Source organism: Ruditapes philippinarum, unplaced genomic scaffold (assembly GCF_026571515.1).
Source record: "Ruditapes philippinarum isolate M1 unplaced genomic scaffold, ASM2657151v2 ctg5383_1_1_1_1, whole genome shotgun sequence".
Lineage (NCBI taxonomy): Eukaryota > Metazoa > Mollusca > Bivalvia > Venerida > Veneridae > Ruditapes > Ruditapes philippinarum.
The window spans coordinates 3751-18779 of NW_026861954.1; the positions used below are offsets into that span (position 1 = coordinate 3751).

General features: G+C 32.8%; 1 protein-coding gene across 1 annotated transcript in view; it reads left to right on the top strand.

Annotated features, from left to right (window-relative positions):
• Nucleotides 1-12819: 12819 nt before the first annotated feature.
• The window catches only part of LOC132717455 (uncharacterized), a 37386-nt gene continuing 35176 nt past the window's right edge, over nucleotides 12820-15029 (top strand). The window contains exons 1-2 of the mRNA XM_060700923.1: nucleotides 12820-12878; nucleotides 13948-14001. The gene's annotated coding sequence lies outside the window, so the exon portion shown is untranslated. The remainder of the gene's footprint in view (nucleotides 12879-13947; nucleotides 14002-15029) is intronic.

Consider the following 15029-nt stretch of genomic DNA (forward strand, 5'->3'; position numbering starts at 1 on the left):
AATCATTATACAATGTATGTTTTGTTTTTCTTAATTGGAGGTATCGATGTTAATATTTAATGCCGTTGTTGGTTGTGGTTTGATAATCTACTGCAATCAGAAATAACAATACATTAAAGAGATTATAGATAACTTCAGACGATTTTAATCAAATAAAAAATACAAACTTTTAATCGTTTGATCTGCTAGCACCAACTGATAATATCAATGCGACATGTGAAAACCAAGAATATTAGACACACATTTTGTCGCTATTCCATCGGTACGTATTTGAATATTTTTTGGAGAGGGGGGGGGGGTGGTGTTTTGCTTTTTATTATTTTAACATTCTTTATTTTTAGGAGGGGGCTTATTTTTTGGTATATATGTTTTATTGCTTGTTTGGTCTTTATAACTTCTGCACCCAATTGTATAAACGTTGGTTAAATCAACCCTGACTTTTAAACTTAGAAACATTATCGCTTAAAGAACGCCAAGTTCTAAGTTGAACGATTTTTTTATGACCAATAAGTACACAACATTGCCATTTATTAAATTTTTACCACTATTTTTATTTTAAAAAAAACAACATCCAAAACGACATAAGAAAATGAAATTAAAAAAAAATAAGATTAAATTAAAAAAAAACAACAACGACAAAATAATATAAAAAAATTTTCGAGTGTTCTCCCTGAAATAGAAAAAGAACGATATTAATTAGTCAATATATAATCAAATATTCCGCGCGTTTACCGATTTACACGATACAGGAAATTAATTAAAACATTTACAACTAACTCGTAATCGGACATACTAATAGACTGAAACATAAATTATTTATTATTTACGAACAAACAGTCGTAGAAATTATTATAAAATGTTTCGTCTATACCAGTTTCTCGAGATCTTCTAACAGGACTTTAGCGTCCTGTACGGCTTTTTTTTGCCACTTCTATCTTTCGTTTCTAAAAGGAAAAAAAAACTTTCTATATATTTTTAGGAAGTTGTGTTAAAATTTGCGGCGTAATTATGTTATAATAACCGTTGTTTATTATATACATTTTTAGGTCGCATTGTTGCCGTTATTATTGATTATTGTTATTATTATTATTGTTATTATTATTATTATACTTTGTTTTAGCTCGTGCGAGATTTTTTAATTAAAGGTCGGTAAACACAAAAATTTGCTACGGAAAAATCAACCGTAGCGTATCCCTACTAGTCCGTATTAATCCGTACTGATACGTACTGGTCCGTACGAAAACCGTAATAGTCCGTACTGATTCGTACAAGGATTTCTACGTATTTGTACGGTTACCCTACGTATAAGCTACGGTTTTAATACGGATTAATACGGCATTGTCACGGAAAACCACGATCGTAATACGTTGTACTACGGAAAGGCAAGGATTAGCACGGTCTTATACGGTTTATTGCGTTGCAACACGAAACGGTACGGAATGGTACAGCCCACACTGTTTAGTACGGATGAATTAAGTATCATGTACTTTTTCAAGGGTATAAATACTACCTTCTTGTTAATAAACAGACATATAAATTTGCAGGAACATTTAATAAATGATAATTGCCACTGGCTGCAACTTTATATTACAATAGCTCAGAATGCGGAGGCAGTGGTCGAGCTGCTTGATGAGATGCATAGAAGTAAATTTATTATAATATCGTACTACAATTCATAAGAAATAGAATAACATTTAATGTTACATATTTTACAAACATTGGATCGTGAAAGTGGAGTAAATATGTACATTAAACGAAGTGTCTCATAAGTCTCGGACACTGGCCCTTGAGTGATAATAAGTTTAAATAACAAGCTTTTTACATGTTTTTAAAACATAAACATCACGATAATTAATGTAATTGTAAGATGAACAGCAAATCTTAAAATTAAAAGAGAAGCAGTATTGATCAACATTTACTAGTCCATATCTAATCAGGTAAGAGAAGACAGACGAGATGGTGGACTAGAGATGGGCTTTTACGAAGACCGCTTTATGTTTAGTATGAGTCTCATGGCCGAACTTGTTGAGGATCCAGCGTACATCAAGAAATTCACTTTAATTGGACCTAGATGTGTCTCGGGGTTCGGACGCGATTAGGCTGAATCCTCTCCACCAAAATCATTGAACGCTGCAATTCGTTTTCTAGGTGTTCTTTTCGTTTGAGGCATTTTGAAAATGAGCAAGCAAGTGGTTGTGGACGGATGTATTAGGTCCGTATAGATCCGTGGCAATTCGTTCTTCTCCGTATCAATACGTTCTTCTCCGTATCAGACCGTACTTATTCGTACTAACCCGTGCTTATACCGTAGCAGACCGTAGTGTATCCTTAGTGGTTCCTTCATGATTCGTGTCGCCCCGTATCAAACCGTGTCGGTCCGTAACAATCCGTGTCTCTACGGGGGCTTTTGGTGGTAAATCCGTCGGACTCCGTACTCATTACCGTTGTGTGTCCGTACTGGAACCGTAGAGGACTATGGAATTCCACATTTCCGTAGTAATCCGTGAACGATTAGACCTTAGCTCTTCCGTCGCATTATCCGTGAATATGTGACCGGGGTACTGTTACAATTTACTCATTGACACTGCTATTGTGCTTATTAATACAGTCGTTATGCATGATGATACAATGCTTGCTGGAAGTTACAACTTGTTTGGTGTTTAGTCCCTGATGCATTTTTCATATTTTCATTTGAGTGAATGACAGTGCAACCTAGCGTTAAGGTTTATTTCATCATGCTGTGCCAGTGATTATCTTGGTTAATTTGTAATGCATACACGAAGTAATCAACCAGTATGGAAAATGTCATCAGGCACTAGGCAAAATATAACTAAGCATAATGTCATTTCAAAATTAGGTTACATTTTGATAACAAGGGGCGCTATGTTCTAGTCGTGTTTTTCCGTTTTCGTGTTAATTTGAATAATCATTTGCCGGAAAGATTATCGTGGATATCCGAATATGTATAGATAGATCTATAAATAGTTACTTCCCCTTCTTTTCAATTTGCCATTTGTCGTAAAAAGATTACAAATAGATTGTCGGTCACTTCTTTTACCCGTAGCATTGACTATATATTCTGTATGCATGCCATAACGTCCAAATATAGGCCATAACAATTAACATTGACTCATTGTTCAAAATTTTGACTGGACTGGAATTAATCACAGGACTGTGACCAGTAATGATGATGGTACATCTAATTTAAGTAATTTGATTTGATTTAGGGGCCAGATTAAATTTTAGCTCGCCTTCTACATCTCATTTGCTTAAATTAAATTGTTTTTCTTAGAAATGGAGTACTAACGGTTTGAAATTCCTGAAATTCCACAAATTAAGAGGGATGATCCCGGGATCCGGGATCGTATTAGATGTAGAGGGAAAACTAATAAACTATATTTGTATAATGATTATTGTCGTAATGAAAGGCGATTTAAAAACGTTAAGTTTTTAATTTTTATTGTATGTAATGAACGGTAAAATAATTTAACTTAGGATATAAATATATTAAGAGCTATTTATTAACAAACTTAAAATGCGGAAATCACAATACTTATAATTATATGCCTGGAAAAATTAAAAACTATATTCTTGAATTGGTCAAATCCCGAGATCCCTATATGTTTTAATACGATCCCGGCTTATCTGAAAAATATATTCTTGAACTGGTCAATTCCCGGGATCCCTATATGTTTTAATACGACCCCGGCTTTTCTGAAAACTATATTCTTGAACTGGTCAATTCCCGGGATCCCTATATGTTTTAATAGATAGATAGATAATTTATTGACGTATATGTATACATTCAGTACATAGTCATATTACACACATTTATATAGTACAATCAAACACAATATCATGGTACATGAACAAAGTTGTAGCACAAATTTTCAATTAACATATTTTTGGAGAATGAACGTTAACACCATTTAGTACTAAAGTGAGCTTATCTTTTATAAAGCGTTTACATTCTTAAAGATATAAAAAATGGATTTTAAACTTAATCATATGCTGTGATAAGATTCCATTTCACAATGTTTCATACTAGACACATTATCAAGTAATTTCAAGAAATAAACAATATCACTTTTTAATACAACGAGACAAATTTATACATTGATTTACAGAACATTTAGTAGTTCAATTCGATGTTTTGTAGCATAATACAAATATTTACCTAAACCTATTAATTCAGACTTCTTTTCAGTACTTAATAATTCAATCAATTTGAACATACTTTGTCTTCTGTAGTAGTATTGCTTAATGTAAAGAGAACGTATATTAGAGTAACTATTACAAACACATATACAATGGAATTCATCTTCTATTTCATTACTATCGCAAAGCTGACATATGCGTTCCTCTCGGGGTAATCTATTAGCACCATATCTACCTGTTTCAATCCGAAGTTTATGTGACGATAATCTTAATCTTGCTATGCAATTTCTATAAGTTCTGTTATGGAGAATTTTCAGGTAGTTTGCCATTTCAAATGAGTTATGCAAATGTACATATATATTACTTAACAATGGACTGTTTAAAATATCGCTAGAAAGTTTTTGCAAAAAGCAGTCAATCATCCTTTGTTTAAAAAGTTTAACAAACTATTTGGCTTCGTATTGAAATGGGTTGCTCCAAACATCAGAAAACCCGTACTCATTTAATATTCCATGTACTTTAGAAGCCCAACATTGATTGTGGTTTTCATGTAATTCAAACGAAGCGTACATAGCAGTTTTCAAAATGATATTATCGCTATTAATTATTTAAGCCAGTATGTAATAATTTGCACATATCGTTTAATACATAATGGATAACGACATAATTCGCTATAGATTGCTGCAGTACAAGTACTTTGTTTCACTCCTAATTTAGTTTTACAGAATTTAAGATGTAATCGCTCTATATCCTTTGATTTAGAAAATCCCCAAACAGCACTAGAATAGCTGAACACTGAACCGACAAAAGAGTCGAAAAGCTGCAACGCAATGCTATGGGTTAACTCATATTTATTGATGCTCTTTAATAAAACAGACATTGCCTTTAAACCTTTACCAATTACGTTTTGATTATTAAGTGTAAAAGACCCATTGTAATTAAAAACTACGCCTAGATAGTTGAAATTGACAGCAATTTCTAATAGAATATCATTATAATACCAATTTTCATTCTCTTTTAAAGGCCCTCTTTTCCTAAAAACCATTATTTTGGTTTTATTTGTATTCACCTCTAAACCCCATTTCATACAATATTCATATAATTTATTTAAACTGTTTTGTAAATCCATAGGAGTTTAAGCAAGAATAGCCATATCGTCTGCAAAAAGCAAAATAATTAAACACAAATCGAATAATGAAATACCACTATCAATATTTTCTTGTAGAAATTTAGGCCCTGTTTCGAACTCAGCGAAATATCGAAAAATTCTGTAAAAGTGTTACAATGTTTTAAACATGACTTCACAGAAGCGTACATTGCTTTGAGTATTCTAAGTATTTTTCCATCCAAACCAACCTTACAGAGCTTAAACCATTCCTGTACACAGAATCAAAGGCCTTCTTTAGGTCTATAAAAGCGCAATAAAGGCGTAACTTTTGTGATAAAAATATTCGATTAACGAATTTAATACGAAAATCGCGTCGTCTATACTTGCACCGTGACGAAAACCGAACTGAGCATCCGAAGATATGTTAAATTGACTTGACCAATTTTCAACACGCTTTGTTAAACACTAGTGAACAATTTTCCGAAGTTGCTATTAAGTGTTATTCCTCTGTAGTTATTGGGAGCATTTTTGTCCCCCTTTTTATAAATTGGGACGATATAACCGTATGACCAGGCTTTAGGAAAAAGACCTGAATCAATATCTTATTAAAACAGTCGGTTAGATGTCCTGCAAGTATGTATGCAGTTTCTATAAAATACTCATTAAGTAAATTATCAACAGGACATGAGGATTTATTACGATTCATACGACTTATTGCTTCACGAACTTCTTCTGTGGTAATTGGGATATTCAAAGACTCAAACCTGGGATTATTTACGTTGAAATCATGATTATTTACAAAGTTTTCGATTTCTTCAATCTGTGTCGCATGTAATTCGTTAAACATATTTGAAAAGTACTCAAGAAATTCTGCTGGCGTAATATTGCTTGTATTATCCTTTTTATTTTGTTTAAAATGTTTCCAGAAGTCCCTGGGTTTCTTATGTCGTAAATCACTTAATTCTTGAGACTTACGTAACTTAAATGCCCTTTTCTTTTCTCTTATCAATGATTTATACTTGCATTTAGCATTACATAGTAAATCCCTGTTCGATTGCGTTTTATTTAGATTAAAGGAACTGAGAGCCTGTTGATACTCTTGTCGCGAAACTCTGCATTCATTATCATACCATTCTTTGTTACAATTGCTATAAACATTACAATTCGAATACTGTTTAAAAAATGGATCAGCAGTATTTTGAATAAGCGCAGAAAAAGAATCAACCATTTGATCATTATCATCATTAGTAATATTATCAGTGTTTATTTTAGACAAAATTTCATTAAATTGCGGTAGTTTAGCGATAACATCATTTCTAAATGCAGATTTATGCGCAGCATTCCACTTATAGTGTACCGTTGTTTCAAAATTGATATCACAGTTTTGCTCGGTTTGATTACTGTTTACTTTTAGTGAGAACGTTATCGGCGCGTGAGCGCTATACAGATTAAAAGGTAAGACAGTGAACGAATCAATCAGTGGAAAATCTCGTGCAGATAGAACGAGATAATCAATAGTAGTGCACGTATTTTTATTATAGTATGTAAACTCGCCAATATCATAATCGTTACCGATTCTACCGTTAGCAATACGTAATGAGGTTGCTTATCTGAAAAATATCTTCTTGAACTGGTCAATTCCCGGGAACTCTATATGTTTTAATACGATCCCGGCTTTTCTGAAAACTATATTCTTGAACTGGTCAATTCCCAGGATCCCTATATGTTTTAATACGATCCTGGCTTATCTGAAAAATATATTCTTTAACTGGTCAATTCCCGGGATCCCTATATGTTTTAATACGATCCCGGCTTATCTGAAAAATATCTTCTTGAACTGGTCAATTCCCGGGATCCCTTTATGTTTTAATACGATCCTTGCTTTTCTGAAAACTATATTCTTGAACTGGTCAATTCCCGGGATCCCTATATGTTTAATACGATCCCGGCATATCTGAAAAATATCTTCTTAGACTGGTCAATTTCCGGGATCCCTATATTTTTTTAATACGATCTCGGCTTTTCTGGCTGAATTGATTGACAACTTGTGTTTACCTTTTCTTATTGCATATTAGCACTCTTGATGCCCAATATACAACGACTTCCATTGCCATTACATGTACTTACAATATTAAATAAGATTTTGTGTGTTTGACATTCTGAGGTCAATTAATTAACGCTTTTGTCTGTGAAAAAAAACGTTATTTTTAAAGATTTTTTATAACTACTACAAATCAAACTTTTTTAGAAATCTCTACAAAAACATTCAAATAATAATAACAATAATAATAATAATAATGATAATACACTGAGAGTAGGTGGTCAATTCCCGGGATTACTATATGTTTATTGCGATCCCGGATCCCGGTTTTCCTAATTAATGGCGTAATTGAAACAAAGGGACACAACTGATGGGAAACGACTAAGGCAACAGCTAATTAAAGTCCGGCATATTTCGCGAAAACTACGAACGTGCGCCCGCTGGTATCAAAATGTGATGTGCAAATTTGCAATTCACATTATGCTTACTTTCAATTTGCTTAGTGGCTGATGGCATCTTTCATTTGGTGTGGTCACATCGTGTGTAATGTTCTAGGAGCATTATAACTGTGCAATGTTGAAATACCAAAGCTTATATACAGTCCCGGCATGTTGAAATATTTCATTACGCTACATTGCACTGTCATTCAGCCATATAGACATTAGGGACTAAACACCAAGCAAGTTGTAACTTCCAGTAAGCATGGTATCATTGTCAAAAGGCGTGATGGAAAGGCAAGCATGCAAAATGACTGTACCAATAAGCACAATAGCAGTGTCAATGAGTAAATTGTAACAGTAAGCAGGGAGTGTGTAATTGTCAACAAGCGTGATGAAAGTGCAAGCAGGCATTGTGTAATTTTTACCTCAATATCATTCCATAAGTTACAGAGAAGTAGCACGGAAACGATTATTGCTCTGGTTGTATACTGCATAAGTTATCAAGGGCCATAATTCTAAGTTAAAATGTCTGACCCGAACAAGGCGACGATATGCTCATCTCCTCTTGGTATTGAAGGTTCCAATAACGTTTCATTGAATTCTCAGCCAGTAGTTGCAGAGAAGTAGCGCAGAAACGAATATTTTTCTATATGCATACTGCATAACTAATCAAGGGCCATAACTCTGTAAAATGTCTGACCCCAACAAGACAATGATATGCGCATCTTCTCATGGCATTGAGGGTTCCCATAAAGTTTTGTTGAATTCCAGCCAGTAGTTGCAGAGAAGTAGCGCGGAAACGATTTTTGCTCTATATGCATTCTGCATAACTAGTCAAGAGCCATAACTCTGAGTTAAAGTGTCTGACCCGAACAAGGTGACGATATAAGCATCCCCTCTTGGTATTGAAGGTTCCAATAAAGTTCTGTTGTATTCCAGCCAGTAGTTGCAGAGAAGTAGCGCGGAAATGATTTTGCTCTATATGCATACTGCATAACTAATCAAGGGCTATAACTCTGAGTTAAAATGTCTGACCGGAGCAAGGCGACGATATGCGCATCTTCTCTTGGTATAGAAGGTTCCTGTAAAGTTTCGTTGAATTCCAGCAAGTAGTTCCAGATAAGTAGCACGGAATCGACTTTTACTCTATATGCATACTGCATAACTAATCAAGGGCCATAACTCTGAGGTAAAAGGTCTGACTGGAACAAGCCGACGATATGCGCATCCCCTCTTGATATTGAAGGTTTCCATAAAGTTTCGTTGAATTCCAGCCAGTTGTTGCAGAAAAGTAGCGCGGAAACGATTTTACTCTATATGCATACTACATAACTAATCAAGGGCCATAACTCTGAGTTAAAAGGTCTGACTGGAACAAGCCGACGATATGCGCATCTCCTCTCGATAATGATGATTCCCATCAAGTTTCGTTGAATTCCAGCCAGTAGTTGCAGAGAACTAGTCCGGAAACGAAATTCGGACGGGCGAATCGACAGACGGACGGACGGATGGACAGACGGACGGACAACGCTAAAACTATATCCCCCTCCCGATTCCATCGGCGGGAGATAATAACATTGATTTTCTTGTTATAGTACCCACAGTCAGGCCGAGTTTCATTATAATTCAACCAACCATCTTTCTTCCGATTTTACTGGTTAGGGGATAGTAAACGAAGTATGGTGCATAGGTGTAATCAAGTCATTTAAACAAGGATCATTACAGTAGTGTGATAACGCTTTGACGTAAAGTTATTTCCGTTATGTACAATCATGGTATTAAATCGCGCTAGTGTTGGCCTTACACTTTAGGTGTGCTTATGAAAAATGATTCTTTTAAACTGTAAACTGTTCTTATTTTATTTTCTCGCAGACTCAATACTAGATTTGTTGAACACCTTTTACAAAACCATATAATGTTCGCCTAAGACTCGCATTAAACGATTTAATTAACTCGTTCACAAACTTAAAGTATAAATCTACACTCATTCAATATGTTCTATATGAGACCATTTATGATGTCTGCATTTTGATTATATTTACAGTCATTTTTGTTTTGAGCAATGCAAATATACATTTTCTAAGCATTTGTATATACACAAAAATGATATTACGATGTGGGTTCGACTTACTAGAGTTTATGCACGTCTTAGCTCCTATAAGTGATGGGGTTTTGAATTTGGTGTTTTTTAAGATTGTGACAATCGTAGTTACTTAAAAAACAACAGTCAATTATCGATTTAACTGTAGTGGACGGTTCTAGTTTGCCGTGAAATGTCTGATCAATCGATACATTATAGCATAAAATGTGAAAGTTTTCTTCTATCCGTAGCGTGTTTGTACACTTCCTGCTACGACATTTATGTTTGAATGTTCTCCGGCAAAGCATTAAACAACATTTTATCTACCTAATAAAAGCAGACAATGTGGAGCATACATTGTGCTTATGATTATTGAAATACGATACATATTTCTTGTAAAAATCGCCAAAAGTTTTCCTTCCTACCCCTCCAAAAGGTGAAGGTCACTGCTTTTGTTCGCATTCGTGGTCACAAACTATTTCTTGTTCAAACCCCTTGTAAATTCTATTTAATATTCTATACTTTTTAATTGTGACAGGAAAGAAAAGTTGGTAATCTTTTGTAAATATATGATTCAAAACTATCCTCCAAACATTGATAAATGATATTATCGTTTGTTGTTTTGTTATGCTACTTTGTCAATTTTTAACAAAATGAACTTTCAATGAACTTCCCACTGATGATCCTCTTATACAAAGGAAAGTTATAGATAAATTTGGGACAATTAGACGATTCAGGTTAAATGTACTCCTTTATTTTGCAAATGATTGTATACACATGATGTTTATCGATTTGAAATAAGTACCATTAATTCAAATTGTATTCATTTGTTTCTTTTCAGGACTTCTTGAATTATACTCAACGTAAAAGAAAAACCATGAGTGAGCATGTTAAATCTTTTATTGTGAAACATGGAAACGAGAAGGTACAGATTGCTCACAAGTCGCCAGAGAATTTTATGGAACGATGTATGTATAATTCTGATTACACCATTTAGATGTTACGTCAATATTTCGTAGTCTGTTTCAACATGGGTAAATAATATTTCTGACATGAAAGGACATTATAGTATATTTATGAATAGCAGTTAAACAAAATGCTAAAGGTAAGTGATAAGATCAAAACTTATTGAAGTCTTGTTCCAATTAAAACCACTCAAAAGGCTTTTTAGCCCCTGAGCTGCTAAGATACCCTTGTGCGGCTGGGACACGTTAGAGTAATTACCAACTGCAATGTAACCAAATGCTTAAAAAGATATTATCAAAATTTCCCATCTACTAAATTACATAAATTGCATTTGTTTTCTTTTGGGCTTTTTTTCAGTGTATTTGTAATTATTTAAAAATAAGATGAGACTGTTCAGTCTTCTTATTTTATTTTGTAGGCAAACGTAATTTTGGAATTGATGATACGACTACGTTGATGTTTAAACGACCAGACAGCGAGATCAGTGTCGACATAGAAACCATTGAAATATTACCTAATGAATCGGAATTGCATCTGACTCCTAGAAGTATATTATTTTTTAATCATGCCATAGAAGAGTACATAAATTTTACTTAGTCTTGTGAATAACAGCAAATTGGTATCACTTGAAAACTATATAAAAACATGTTATGACAATAATGGCATGGAAATTGAAACAATGACCTGATCATTTTATACATTTATTAGGTTTACCCTCCGTCCGTCTGTCTGTCCATCTGTCAGTCCGTCCGTCAACAAAACTGGATCCTGTGATAACACAAAGAGTACTGAAAATATCTTTATTAAACAATATATATGGATCATAAAGGACTGTTTTGAGATTATGCACATTTATGTTTCTTCCTTTGTTGATAAATTTGATTGCAATGACATCAAATAGACTCAAATATGGCAAATATAACAGAAAAACTAGATTCCGTGATAACGCAAAAACAATTGAAAATATTTTTATTAAACTTGATATATGAGTATGGCAGTCTGGAGATTATGCACATTTTTTTCTAAACATTTGTTTGCTATGGCAACACAAAAGACCCAAGATATAGCAAATATAATGATATTCATGATTAATCAAAAAGAACTTAAAATATTTTTATGAAACTTTAAATATGGATAGATAGCAGTATGGAAATTATGCACATCATTTAAAGTTCAACTATAAGTAGTATATTGAGAGCTGTCCTACTCACGCAGCGTCGGCAACCACGTCTATGTTTCTGATTAAATTTTGTACGCAATAAACTATTTTTCACTATAAGTTTTTCACTATATTTGAAAATTATTATATTTTTTTAACTTTTCTTCTTTGTTTCTATAAATGGTATGCATTTTAAAATTGTTATTTTTTACTTTTCTTCTTTTTGGAACTATTAAAAGATAAAATTGTTTTATACAGATTTTATTTTAGTTCGATTGTGTATGAAGCTTTAAGCTTATAGACACACTTTAGGATTACCAGTACTGAGCAATGAGTGTAAAGTTTCTTGCCCAAGGAAAAAAAGACTTGCCCGTGACGGAGTTTGGACACATGCGACTAACGATTATAAGATTACTAGTGCGAAACGTTAACCACTTGGCCTAGCAGCCACCCACTTAAGATAATTGTTCTTTGTCAACACCCACTTCATGTATGACAATGTTCATAAGCCAAATATCTTTATTTTAATCGTTATCTTCTCTTTAGTTTTAGAATAATGCTTTTAGAAATGTTATATTTTGGTAACAGCTAGGTATGTCAAGAGATTTTTTTACTCTCAACAAAATGGTATAGCTTTTGCTATTATTTTAATATAGAAATTTACGAGTATGTTAGGAAACTTGATAGCTTGTATGGTCGTGTATTAACTATTTTTGTTGAGTTATCCTAGTGTTACCCCTGATTAAACATTTAAATAACCGATGACAAATTAGTTTTATTATATTGAAGGCAGCAATATTAAATCCGTTTAGCAATCATAGTAGATAATTCAACAACAACTTATAGCAAAGATTTTCTTTTTAAAGATAATAATCAGGAGGACCTCAGAGATACTGTAGCAGAAACATTTGAAGTCGGGGGAAGAGGTAAACTAATTTAATATTGCCCCATTTCTTTACATGATAACATAACAATCACGTATTATACTAATATGGACAATAGCCGAGGTCAGTATTATTTTTTAGTACAGATCTCATCTTATCAACAGCTAAAAATACATAACTGTTTTCTGATATAATTCATAAAAAGCTTTTATATGGCTTTTCAAATCTGCCATTGAATACGACGGAAATCGTTATTTTTCAGCTTGTGCGCATTGGCACGCTAATTCGTATTGTTCTTAAAATGTAAAGTCGGTAACTACAAAAGACTAATTGGACTCTTATTTACAAGTCACTCAACGTTTTTTCTTCTTCTGTAAATAACAACAAACTAGGCGTGACGTCACGTCTTATCTCGCGTCTTTCTGGGGATTACAAGAAAATCTTATTTTTAGGGAAAAAACAGTGAATATACTCTCATATTGACCTGTTTTTTACAAATAGTTGCTTGATAGCCAATCAGGGAAATGCATTTCAAAGCTATTTATAGATTATTTAATAATACTGAATAATTTACAGGATTAATATAAAATTGACCAAACAGTGATGTTTGTATTTTCTAGCCTGTATAAAGGAATCACACAGACTATATTACTCAACCGGGAGGTTTTAGTACCATGACATAACGTAAAATTATGATAATCTCCATTTTAATAACTTAAATATGTACCTATCTCATCAAAGTACGGAATTAATTTTGATAAATGATTAATAGTGTGGTGTGCATTTACCAAGATTTTTAAAAATGTGTAACGTTATTCTGGATAAAATGTGTGTTATATCTCTACACATCTGGGAAATGTTCTTAACTTCTAATTACTTAAACACATTAATCGCATAAAGGATAAAATCAGGTAATTGAAAATTAAAATGATGTTCATGTATATGCATTATCAAGTGTTCTTATCATTTCTGTTCGATTTCATATTATATAAATCTCCTTAGTTTTTTGAAATGAACTATTTGAAAAGCAATGTAGTAGTTTTACAATCATAGAAAATTTAAGCTTTATGTTTCAACAACAACTAATATATAATATTTTCGTTTTCTAAAGGTGATAATCAGGAGGACCTCAATGATACAGAAACATTTGAAGTCGGGGGAAGAGGTACTTTACATCATATTGCCTCATTTCTTTTCATGATAACATAACCATCACATATTACTTTACAGGTTTAATAAAACAAATGGTTGCATTTTCTAGCCTATAAAAAGGAATCACACAAACTTATATTTTAACAATTTCCATGGACTCGTTTTGAATTAGTTTAATTTGATAACACTCGTTAACTCGTTAAACATCCTTTTATTTCATACTTCTATTGTTATAACATACTTATCTCAATTTTGTCGTTTCAAAAGAATATACTTTTTTACAATACGAAATTTCTATAGAAACGAAAGTGGCAAAAATGCAAGCATATAAACATGAGCAATAGTTAACAACAATTTCATAAACTATTCGATGTAATCTAAATGATGAACTATTCGTCTAGCATTGTTTCCTTTTTTAAATTGTGGATGCAATGCCGAATTAATATTTAAGTAATACAAATTAACATTTCTGCATAGAATTACGCATTCAGGACCATTGTGATTTTTAATTTTGGCCCAAAGTTAAATCGTGTAATGGATAAAATCAGGTAAACATGTTCATGAATATGCACTGTCGCGTTATCTGACCTTTTTCAGAATGATCATAATTAACTTCGAAATCATATTATATATAAATCTCTTGTGTGTTTTTTTATAACTATTTCAAGATCAATTAAGTAGATCACTTTTGCTGCTATTGAATATATTTGACATTTTCCCAACAATTGTCTATTAATGATTTTACATTCCGAAGTGGTCAAAAAAGGGAAACTATTTTCAAAAAGTCATCATTTCCATATATTTTTGATTACAAGAATCTTTTTTGTTGTTGTTAAAAGCTACTTAATATAATTTCATGATTTTTACTTTAAACTAACTCGGGATTGTCTTTGAGCTTCTACTACGTTTTATGTAAAGCAATGATATTTTGCCCTACGCAGATTGTTCATGTGCGAAAAAGTAGTACACCCTGTTGATTTTAAATAGCGTTGTAATAAGGTCTATAAGATTGGCTCATGTGACTTCATGTGATGTATATTA